We start from the raw sequence: 12,202 nt of genomic DNA on the forward strand, positions 1-12,202 counted from the left end.
CTGAAAACTCCTCAGGAAGAGGAGAAACCTCCTAAACCCGAACTCAAACCACTACCACCATCCCTGAAATATGCATTTCTCGGAGAAGGTGACACTTTTTCTGTAATCATAAGCTCTGCTTTAGAGAAACATAAAGAGAAAGCACTAATTCAGGTGCTAAGAACACACAAGACAGCTCTTGGGTGGTCCATAAGTGATCTTAAGGGCATTAGCCCAGCCAGATGCATGCACAAGATCCTATTGGAGGATGATGCTAAGCCATTGGAGCAAACAATTTTGAGCTGAAACCTCAGCTAGTTTCTCTGATGCAGCAGAACTGCAAGTTTCATGGACTTCCATCTGAAGATCCTTTTCAGTTCTTAACTGAATTCTTGCAGATCTGTGATACTGTTAAGACTAACGGAGTAAATCTTGAAGTCTACAGGCTCATGCTTTTCCCTTTTGCTGTAAGAGACAGAGCTAGAGTGTGGTTGGACTCTCAACCCAAAGACAGCCTGAACTCTTGGGATAAGCTGGTCACGGCTTTCATAGCCAAGTTCTTTCCTCCTCAAAAGCTGAGCAAGCTTAGAGTGGATGTTCAGACCTTCAGACAGAAAGAAGGTGAATCCTTCTATGAAGCTTGGGAAAGATACAAGCAGCTGACCAAAAAGTGTCCTTCTGACATGCTTTCAGAATGGACCATCCTGGATATATTCTATGATGGTTTATCTGAGCTATCAAAGATGTCATTGGACACTTCTGCAGGTGGATCCATTCACCTAAAGAAAACGCCTGCAGAAGCTCAAGAACTCATTGACATGGTTGCTAATAACCAGTTCATGTACACTTCTGAGAGGAATCCTATGAGTAATGGGACGCCTATGAAGAAGGGAGTTCTTGAAGTTGATACTCTGAATGCCATATTGGCTCAGAATAAAATATTGACTCAGCAAGTCAATATGATTTCTCAGAGTCTGAATGGAATGCAAGCTGCATCCAACAGTACTCAAGAGGCATCTTCTGAAGAAGAAGCTTATGATCCTGAGAACCCTGCAATAGCAGAGGCAAATTACATGGGTGAACCTTATGGAAACACCTATAATCCATCATGGAGAAATCATCCAAATTTCTCATGGAAGGATCAAAAGCCTCAACAAGGCTTTAATAATGGTGGAAGAAATAGGTTTAACAATAATAAACCTTTTCCATCATCCACTCAGCAACAGACAGAGAACTCTGAACAAAGTACCTCTAATTTAGCAAACTTAGTCTCTGATCTATCCAAGGCCACTGTAAGTTTTATGAATGAAACAAGGTCTTCCATTAGAAATTTGGAAGCACAAGTGGGCCAGCTGAGTAAAAAGATCACGGAAATCCCTCCTAGTACTCTCCCAAGCAATACAGAAGAGAATCCAAAAGGAGAGTGCAAGGCCATTGACATAAGCACCATGGCCAAACCTGTAAGGAAAGGAGAGGACGGGAATCCCAAGGAGGAAGACCTCCTGGGACGCCCAGTGATCAATAAGGAGTTTCCCTCTGAGGAACCAAAGGACTCTGAGGCTCATATAGAGACCATAGAGATTCCATTAAACCTCCTTATGCCATTCATGAGCTCTGATGAGTATTCCTCTTCTGAAGAGAATGAGGACGTTACTGAAGAGCAAGCTGCCAAGTTCCTTGGTGCAATAATGAAGCTGAATGCCAAATTATTTGGTATTGAGACTTGGGAAGATGAACCTCCCTTGTTCACCAATGAACTAAGTGATCTGGATCAACTGACATTGCCTCAGAAGAGACAGGATCCTGGAAAGTTCATAATACCTTGTACCATAGGCACCATGATCTTTAAGGCTCTGTGTGACCTTGGTTCAGGAATAAACCTCATGCCCCTCTCTGTAATAGAGAAACTGGGAATCTATAGGGTGCAAGCTGCTAAAATATCATTAGAGATGGCAGACAATTCAAGAAAACAGGCTTATGGACAAGTAGAGGACGTGTTAGTAAAGGTTGAAGGCCTTTACATCCCTGCTGATTTCATAGTCCTAGACACTAGAAAGGAAAAGGATGAATCCGTCATCCTAGGAAGACCTTTCCTAGCCACAGCAAGAGCTGTGATTGATGTGGACAGAGGAGAATTGATCCTTCAATTGAATGAAGACAACCTTGTGTTTACAACTCAAGGATCTCTCTCTGCATCCATGGAGAGGAAGCAGAAAAAGCTTCTCTCAAAGCAGAGTCAAACAAAGCCCCCACAGTCAAACTCTAAGTTTGGTGTTGGGAGGCTACAACCAAACTCTAAGTTTGGTGTTGAACTCCCATATCCAAACACTAAGTTTGGTGTTGGAGAGTCTCAACAATGCTCTGAACATCTGTGAGGCTCCATGAGAGCCCACTGTCAAGCTATTGACATTAAAGAAGCGTTTGTTGGGAGGCAACCCAATTTTTATTTATCTAACTATATTTTTCTTAGTTATATGTCTTTATAGGTTCATGATCATGTGGAGTCACAAAATAAATATAAAAATTGAAAACGGAATCAAAAACAGCAGAAGAAAAATCACACCCTGGAGAAAGCACCTGTCTGGCGTTCAACGTCAGAACAGAGCATGGTTCTGGCGCTGAACGCCCAAAATAGGCAGTCTCTGGGCGCTGAACGCCCAAAATGGGCAGCATCTGGGCGCTGAACGCCAGAATTGCACCCTGGAGAAGAGCTGGCGCTGAACGCCCAGAACAAGCATGGTTCTGGCGTTCAACGCCAGAAATGGGCAACAAATGGGCGTTGAACGCCCAAAATGGGCACCAACCTGGCGCTGAACGCCCAGAGTTGTGTGCAAGGGCATTTTACGCGCCTAATTTGGTGCAAGGTTGTAAATCCTTGAACACCTCAGGATCTGTGGACCCCACAGGATCATCTCAGGATCTGTGGACCCCATAGGATCCCCACCCACCTCACCCTCTCTCTCTCCATTCATGGTCATCCCTTCTGTTTTCCATTCACCATTCACATCCAAACACACTTCCCTCCATCTCCTCCATATCTTCTTATTCTTCATCTATTCTTTTTTCTCTTTCTCGAGGGCGAGCAATATTCTAAGTTTGGTGTGGTAAAAGCATAAGCTTTTTGTTTGTCCATTACCATTAATGGCACCTAAGGCCAGAGAAACCTCAAGAAAGAGGAAAGGGAAGACAATTGCTCCCACCTCTGAGCCATGGGAGATGGAAAGATTCATCTCACAAGCCCATCACTAAGAAAAGGATGGAGCAAACAAGAGAGCACTTTCATGGACCTTAACAAGCACATAAAGAAGCTCATCATCAAGAAACCCCTGAGATACCTCAAGGGATGCACTTTCCTCCACAGAACTATTGGGAGCAAATCAATACCTCCCTAGGAGAATTAAGTTCCAACATGGGACAACTAAGGGTGGAACATCAAGAGCACTCCATCATCCTTCATGAAATCAGAGAAGATCAAAAAGCAATGAGGGAGGAGCAACAAAGACAAGGAAGAGACATAGAAGAGCTCAAGGACATCATTGGTTCCTCAAGAAGGAAATGCCATCATCACTAAGGTGGATTCATTCCTTGTTCTTATTTCTTCTGTTTTTCGTTTTCTATGTTATGTGCTTATCTATGTTTGTGTCTTCATTACATGATCTTTAGTAGTTAGTAACTATGTCTTAAAGTTATGAATGTCCTATGAATCCATCACCTCTCTTAAATGAAAAATGTTTTAATTTAAAAGAACAAGAAGTACATGAGTTTCGAATTTATCCTTGAACTTAGTTTAATTATATTGATGTGGTGACAATGCTTCTTGTTTTCTGAATGAATGCTTGAACAGTGCATATGTCTTTTGAAGTTGTTGTTTAAGAATGTTAAATATGTTGGCTCTTGAAAGAATGATGACAAGGAGACATGTTATTTGATAATCTGAAAAATCATAAAAATGATTCTTGAAGCAAGAAAAAGAAGCAAAGAACAAAGCTTGCAGAAAAAAAAATATATAGAAAGAAAGAGAAAAAGCAAGCAGAAAAAGCCAAAGCTCTTAAAACCAAGAGGCAAGAGCAAAAAGCCAATAACCCTTAAAACCAAAAGGCAAGGGCAAATAAAAAGGATCCCAAGGCTTTGAGCATCAGTGGATAGGAGGGCCTAAAGGAATAAAATCCTGGTCTAAGCGGCTAAACCAAGCTGTCCCTAACCATGTGCTTGTGGCGTGTAGGTGTCAAGTGAAAACTTGAGACTGAGCGGTTAAAGTCAAGGTCCAAAGCAAAAAAAAAAAAGAGTGTGCTTAAGAACCCTGGACACCTCTAATTGGGGACTTTAGCAAAGCTGAGTCACAATCTGAAAAGGTTCACCCAATTATGTGTCTGTGGCATTTATGTATCCGGTGGTAATACTGGAAAATAAAGTGCTTAGGGCCACGGCCAAGACTCATAAAGAAGTTGTGTTCAAGAATCATCATACTGAACTAGGAGAATCAATAACACTATCTGAACTCTGAGTTCCTATAGATGCCAATCATTCTGAACCTCAATGGATAAAGTGAGATGCCAAAACTATTCAAGAGGCAAAAAGCTATAAGTCCCGCTCATATGATTGAAGCCATGTTTCATTGATAGTTTGGAATTTATAGTATATTCTCTTCTTTTTATCCTATTTGATTTTCAGTTGCTTGGGGACAAGCAACAATTTAAGTTTGGTGTTGTGATGAGCGGATAATTTATACGCTTTTTGGCATTGTTTTTAGTATGTTTTTAGTAGGATCTAGTTACTTTTAGGGATGTTTTCATTAGTTTTTATGTTAAATTCACATTTCTAGACTTTACTATGAGTTTGTGTGTTTTTATGTGATTTCAGGTATTTTCTGGCTGAAATTGAGGGACTTGAGCAAAAATCAGATTCAGAGGTTGAAGAAGGACTGCTGATGCTGTTGGATTCTGACCTCCCTGCACTCAAAGTAGATTTTCTGGAGCTACAGAACTCGAAATGGCGCGCTTCTAATTGAGTTGGAAAGTAGACATCCAGGGCTTTCTAGCAATATATAATAGTTCATACTTTGCCCAAGTTTAGATGACGCAAACTGGCGTTCAATGCCAGCTCTCTGCCCAATTCTAGCGTCCAGCGCCAGAAACAAGCTGCAAAGTGGAGTTCAACGCCCAAACTGGCACAAAAGCTGGCGTTCAACTCCAGGAATGACCTCTACACGTGTAACACTCAAGCTCAGCCCAAGCACACACCAAGTGGGCCCCAGAAGTGGATTTATGCATCAATTACTTACTTCTGTAAACCCTAGTAGCTAGTTTATTATAAATAGGACCCTTTACTATTGTATTAGACATCTTTGAATCATCTTTTGAACCATATTTGGACGCCTGGTTCTTAGATCAGAGGGGCTGGCCATTCGGCCATGCCTGGACCTTTCACTTATGTATTTTCAACGGTAGAGTTTCTACACTCCATAAATTAAGGTGTGGAGCTCTGCTGTTCCTCAAAGATTAATGCAAAGTACTACTGTTTTCTATTCAATTCATCTTATTTCGCTTCTAAGATATTCATTCGCACTTTAACCTGAATGTGATGAACGTGACAATCGTTATCATTCCCTATGAACACGTGCCTGACAACCACTTCCGTTCTACATTAGATTGAATGAGTATCTCTTAGATCTCTTAATCAGAATCTTCGTGGTATAAGCTAGATTGATGGCGGCATTCATGAGAGTCCGGAAAGTCTAAACCTTGTCCGTGGTATTCCGAGTAGGACTCTGGGATTGAATGACTGTGACGAACTCCAACCTCGCGAGTGCTGGGCGTAGTGACAGACGCAAAAGGATAGTAAATCCTATTCCAGAACGATCGAGAACCTCCAAGATGATTAGCCATGCAGTGACAGCGCATCGGACCATTTTCACAAAGAGGAATAGGATGCAACCAACGACAAAGGTGATGCCTCCAGACGATTAGCCGTGCTGTGACAGAGCATTTGGACCATTTTCCCGAGAGAGATCGAAAGTAGCCATTGGCACCGGTGACATCCTTACATAAAGCCAGCCATAGAAAGGAGTAAGACGGATTGGATGAAGATAGCAGGAAAGCAGAGGTTCAGAGGAACGATTGCATCTCCATACGCTTATCTGAAATTCTCACCAATGATCTACATAAGTGTTTCTATCCTTGTTTTCTTCTCTATTTTCGAAAACTACATAATCAATTATTATCCGCATGACTGAGATTTACAAGGTGACCATAGCTTGCTTCATACCAACAATCTCCGTGGGATTCGACCCTTACTCACGTAAGGTATTACTTGGACGACCCAGTGCACTTGCTGGTTAGTTGTGCGAAGTTGTGAACCATGGTATTGGCATCATGTTTTTTGGCGCCATTACCAGGGAAAGAAAGAACAACGAATTTTACATAATCAAAGTGTAATCACAATTTCGTCCACCAAGTTTTTGGCGCCGTTGCCGGGGATTGTTTGAGTTTGGACAACTGACGGTTCATCTTGTTGCTCAGATTAGGTAATTTTCTTTTTGTTTTATTTTTAAAAATTTTTCAAAAATTTTTCAAAAATTTCTCCTTTGTTTTCGAAAAAAAATCTTAAAAAAAATGTTTTCAAAAATATATTTTTCTTCAGAATTTTTAAGAATGAATTCTAGTGTTTCATAAAGCATGTTGAAGCTTGGTTGGCTGTAAAGCCATGACTGTAGGGCATGTTAGACGTGTCATGTCTGAGTTACATACTAAAGCTTGGCTGACTATTAAGCCATGCCTGACCCTTTGATTGGAGCTTTAGACTAAAGAGCATAAGATTCCTGGAATTCATATTAAAAATTTTGGAATCCTTATTTTTGTTTTTTAAATAATTTTCAAAAAAAATACAAAAAAAAATTAGAAAATCATAAAAATCAAAAATATTTTTTGTGTTTCTTGTTTGAGTCTTGAGTCATGTTATAAGTTTGGTGTCAATTGCATGTTCATCTTGCATTTTTCAAAAAAATTCATGCATTCATAGTGTTCTTCATGATCTTCAAGTTGTTCTTGGTAAGTCTTCTTGTTTGATCTTTGCATTTGCATGTTTTGTGTCTTTTCTTGTTTTTCATATGCATTCTTGAATTCTTAGTGTCTAAGCATTAAAGAATTCTAAGTTTGGTGTCTTGCATGTTTTCTTTGCATAAAAAATTTTCAAAAATGTGTTCTTGATGTTCATCATGATCTTCATAGTGTTCTTGGTGTTCATCTTGACATTCATAGCATTCTTGCATGCATTCATTGTTTTGATCCATAACTTTCATGCATTGCATCATTTTTCTTGTTTTTCTCTCTCATCATAAAAATTCAAAAATCAAAAAAATATCTTTCCCTTTTTCTCTCTTAAAATTTCGAAAATTAGATTTGACTTTTTTAAAAAATTTTAAAATCTAGTTGTTTTTATGAGTCAAATCAAATTTTCAATTTAAAAATCTTATCTTTTTCAAAATCTTTTTCAAAAATCAAATCTTTTTCATTTTTCTTAGTTATTTTCGAAAATTATAAAAATATTTTTCAAAAATCTTTTTCTTATCTTTATCTCATAATTTTCGAAAATAACATCCTCAATTAATGTTTTGATTCAAAAATTTCAAGTTTGTTACTTACTTGTTAAGAAAGATTCAAACTTTAAGTTCTAGAATCATATTCTGTGATTTCTTATGAATCAAGTCATTAATTGAGATTTTAAAAATCAAATCTTTTTCAAAAAACTAATTTCTATCATATCTTTTCAAAAATATCTTCTTATCTTACCTTTTTCAAAAATTTGATTTCAAAATATCTTTTCTAACTTCCTATCTTATCTTTTCAAAGTTGATTTTCAAAATTTGTTTCAACTAACTAACTAACTTTTTGTTTGTTTCTTATCTTTTTCAAAACCACCTAACTAACTCTCTCTCTCTAATTTTCGAAAATATCTCCCTCTTTTTCAAAAATTCTTTTTAATTAACTAATTATTTTAATCTTTGATTTTAAAAATTTTCAAAAATTACTAACCTTTTTCAAAAACTATTTTCGAAAATCACTAACTCTTTTTCAAAAATTATTTTCGAAAATTCTCTCTCTCTCATCTTATTCTATTTATTTATTCATCTACTAACATCTCTTCCTCTCATCTACTCACCAAATTCGAACCCCCTCTTCTATCTGTGTTCGAATTTTTTCTTCTTCTCTTCTTCTACTAACAATAAGGAACCTCTTTACTGTGATATAGAGGATTCCTCTTCTTTTCTTTTTCTCTTCTCTTTCTTATGAGCAGGGATAGAGAAAAAGGCATTCTTGTTGAAGCTGATCCAGAACCTGAAAGGACTCTGAAGAGGAAACTAAGAGAAGCTAAATTACAACAATCCAGAGACAACCTTATTGAAAATTTCAAACAAGTAAAGGAGATGGCAGCCGAACCCAACAACAATAATGCAAGGAGAATGCTTGGTGACTTTACTACACCTAATTCCAATTTACATGGAAGAAGCATCTCCATTCCTACCATTGGAGCAAACAATTTTGAGCTGAAACCTCAGCTAGTTTCTCTGATGCAGCAGAACTGCAAGTTTCATGGACTTCCATCTGAAGATCCTTTTCAATTCTTAACTGAATTCTTGCAGATCTGTGATACTGTTAAGACTAATGGAGTAAATCCTGAAGTCTGCAGGCTCATGCTTTTCCCTTTTGCTGTAAGAGACAGAGCTAGAGTGTGGTTGGACTCCCAACCCAAAGACAGCCTGAACTCTTGGGATAAGCTGGTCACGGCTTTCATAGCCAAGTTCTTTCCTCCTCAAAAGCTTAGCAAGCTTAGAGTGGATGTTCAGACCTTCAGACAGAAAGAAGGTGAATCCCTCTATGAAGCTTGGGAAAGATACAAGCAGCTGACCAAAAAGTGTCCTTCTGACATGCTTTCAGAATGGACCATCCTGAATATATTCTATGATGGTTTATCTGAGCTATCAAAGATGTCATTGGACACTTCTGCAGGTGGATCCATTCACCTAAAGAAAACACCTGCAGAAGCTCAAGAACTCATTGACATGGTTGCTAATAACCAGTTCATGTACACTTCTGAGAGGAATCCTATGAGTAATGGGACGCCTATGAAGAAGGGAGTTCTTGAAGTTGATACTCTGAATGCCATATTGGCTCAGAATAAAATATTGACTCAGCAAGTCAATATGATTTCTCAGAGTCTGAATGGAATGCAAGCTGCATCCAACAGTACTCAAGAGGCATCTTCTGAAGAAGAAGCTTATGATCCTGAGAACCCTGCAATAGCATAGGCAAATTACATGGGTGAACCTTATGGAAACACCTATAATCCATCATGGAGAAATCATCCAAATTTCTCATGGAAGGATCAAAATCCTCAACAAGGCTTTAATAATGGTGGAAGAAACAGGTTTAACAATAATAAACCTTTTCCATCATCCACTCAGCAACAGACAGAGAACTCTGAACAAAGTACCTCTAATTTAGCAAACTTAGTCTCTGATCTATCCAAGGCCACTGTAAGTTTCATGAATGAAACAAGGTTTTCCATTAGAAATTTGGAAGCACAAGTGGGCCAGCTGAGTAAAAGGATCACTGAAATCCCTCCTAGTACTCTCCCAAGCAATACAGAAGAGAATCCAAAAGGAGAGTGCAAGGCCATTGACATAAGCACCATGGCCGAACCTGTAAGGAAAGGAGAGGACGGGAATCCCAAGGAGGAAGACCTCCTGGGACGCCCAGTGATCAATAAGGAGTTTCCCTCTGAGGAACCAAAGGACTCTGAGGCTCATATAGAGACCATAGAGATTCCATTGAACCTCCTTATGCCATTCATGAGCTCTGATGAGTATTCCTCTTCTGAAGAGAATGAGGACGTTACTGAAGAGCAAGCTGCCAAGTTCCTTGGTGCAATCATGAAGCTGAATGCCAAATTATTTGGTATTGAGACTTGGGAAGATGAACCTCCCTTGTTCACCAATGAACTAAGTGATCTGGATCAACTGACATTGCCTCAGAAGAGACAGGATCCTGGAAAGTTCATAATACCTTGTACCATAGGCACCATGATCTTTAAGGCTCTGTGTGACCTTGGTTCAGGAATAAACCTCATGCCCCTCTCTGTAATAGAGAAACTGGGAATCTATGGGGTGCAAGCTGCTAAAATATCATTAGAGATGGCAGACAATTCAAGAAAACAGGCTTATGGACAAGTAGAGGACGTGTTAGTAAAGGTTGAAGGCCTTTACATCCCTGCTGATTTCATAGTCCTAGACACTGGAAAGGAAAAGGATGAATCCATCATCCTAGGAAGACCTTTCCTAGCCACAGCAAGAGCTGTGATTGATGTGGACAGAGGAGAATTGATCCTTCAATTGAATGAGGACAACCTTGTGTTTACAACTCAAGGATCTCTCTCTGCATCCATGGAGAGGAAGCAGAAAAAGCTTCTCTCAAAGCAGAGTCAAACAAAGCCCCCACAGTCAAACTCTAAGTTTGGTGTTGGGAGGCCACAACCAAACTCTAAGTTTGGTGTTGAACTCCCATATCCAAACTCTAAGTTTGGTGTTGGAGAGTCTCAACAATGCTCTGAACATCTGTGAGGCTCCATGAGAACCCACTGTCAAGCTATTGACATTAAAGAAGTGCTTGTTGGGAAGCAACCCAATTTTTATTTATCTAACTATATTTTTTTTAGTTATATGTCTTTATAGGTTCATGATCATGTGGAGTCATAAAATAAATATAAAAATTAAAAACAGAATCAAAAACAGCAGAAGAAAAATTACACCCTAGAGGAAGCACCTGTCTGGCGTTCAACGCCAGAACAGAGCATGGTTCTGGCACTGAACGCCCAAAATGGGCAGTCTCTGGGCGCTGAATGCCCAAAATGGGCAGCATCTGGGCGCTGAACGCCAGAATTGCACCCTGGAGAAGAGCTGGCGCTGAATGCCCAGAACAAGCATGGTTCTGGCGTTCAATGCCAGAAATGGGCAACAAATGGGCGTTGAATGCCCAAAATGGGCACCAACCTGGCGCTGAACACCCAGAGTTGTGTGCAATGGCATTTTACATGCCTAATTTGGTGCAAGGCTGTAAATCCTTGAACACCTCAGGATTTGTGGACCCCACAGGATCATCTCAGGATCTGTGGACCCCACAGGATCATCTCAGGATCTGTGGACCCCACAGGATCCCCACCCACCTCACCCTCTCTCTCTCTCCATTCATGGTCATCTCTTCTGTTTTCCATTCACCATTCACATCCAAACACACTTCCCTCCATCTCCTCCATATATTCGTCTTCTTCATCTATTCTTTCTTCTCTTTCTCGAGGGCGAGCAATATTCTAAGTTTGGTGTGGTAAAAGCATAAGCTTTTTGTTTGTCCATTACCATTAATGGCACCTAAGGCCAGAGAAACCTCAAGAAAGAGGAAAGGAAAGACAATTGCTCCCACCCCTGAGCCATGGGAGATGGAAAGATTCATCTCACAAGCCCATCACTAAGAAAAGGATGGAGCAAACAAGAGAGCACTTTCATGGACCTCAACAGGCACATAAAGAAGCTCATCATCAAGAAACCCCTGAGATACCTCAAGGGATGCACTTTCCTCCACAGAACTATTGGGAGAAAATCAATACCTCCCTAGGAGAATTAAGTTCCAACATGGGACAACTAAGGGTGAAACATCAAGAGCACTCCATCATCCTTCATAAAATCAGAGAAGATAAAAAAGCAATGAGGGAGGAGCAACAAAGACAAGGAAGAGACATAGAAGAGCTCAAGGACATCATTGGTTCCTCAAGAAGAAAACACCATCATCACTAAGGTGGATTCATTCCTTGTTCTTATTTCTTCTGTTTTTCGTTTTCTATGTTATGTGCTTATCTATGTTTGTGTCTTCATTACATGATCATTAGTAGTTAGTAACTATGTCTTAAAGTTATGAATGTCCTATGAATCCATCACCTCTCTTAAATGAAAAATGTTTTAATTCAAAAGAACAAGAAGTACATGAGTTTCGAATTTATCCTTGAACTTAGTTTAATTATATTGATGTGGTGACAATGCTTCTTGTTTTCTGAATGAATGCTTGAACAGTGCATATGTCTTTTGAAGTTGTTGTTTAAGAATGTTAAATATGTTGGCTCTTGAAAGAATGATGACAAGGAGACATGTTATTTGATAATCTGAAAAATCATAAAAATG

At 39.4% G+C, this 12,202-nt stretch overlaps 2 non-coding genes across 2 annotated transcripts; both read right to left on the bottom strand.

Moving 5' to 3' along the window:
- Positions 1–560: 560 nt before the first annotated feature.
- LOC112725034 (small nucleolar RNA R71) lies at positions 561–668 on the bottom strand. Its single transcript, XR_003164165.1, has one exon. It is a non-coding gene; the product is annotated as a small nucleolar RNA R71 (small nucleolar RNA).
- An 8,132-nt stretch (positions 669–8,800) lies between these two features.
- LOC112725617 (small nucleolar RNA R71) lies at positions 8,801–8,908 on the bottom strand. The gene has a single exon (XR_003164714.1). It is a non-coding gene; the product is annotated as a small nucleolar RNA R71 (small nucleolar RNA).
- Between the last annotated feature and the right edge of the window lie 3,294 nt (positions 8,909–12,202).

Source organism: Arachis hypogaea, chromosome 11 (genome assembly GCF_003086295.3).
Source record: "Arachis hypogaea cultivar Tifrunner chromosome 11, arahy.Tifrunner.gnm2.J5K5, whole genome shotgun sequence".
Lineage (NCBI taxonomy): Eukaryota > Viridiplantae > Streptophyta > Magnoliopsida > Fabales > Fabaceae > Arachis > Arachis hypogaea.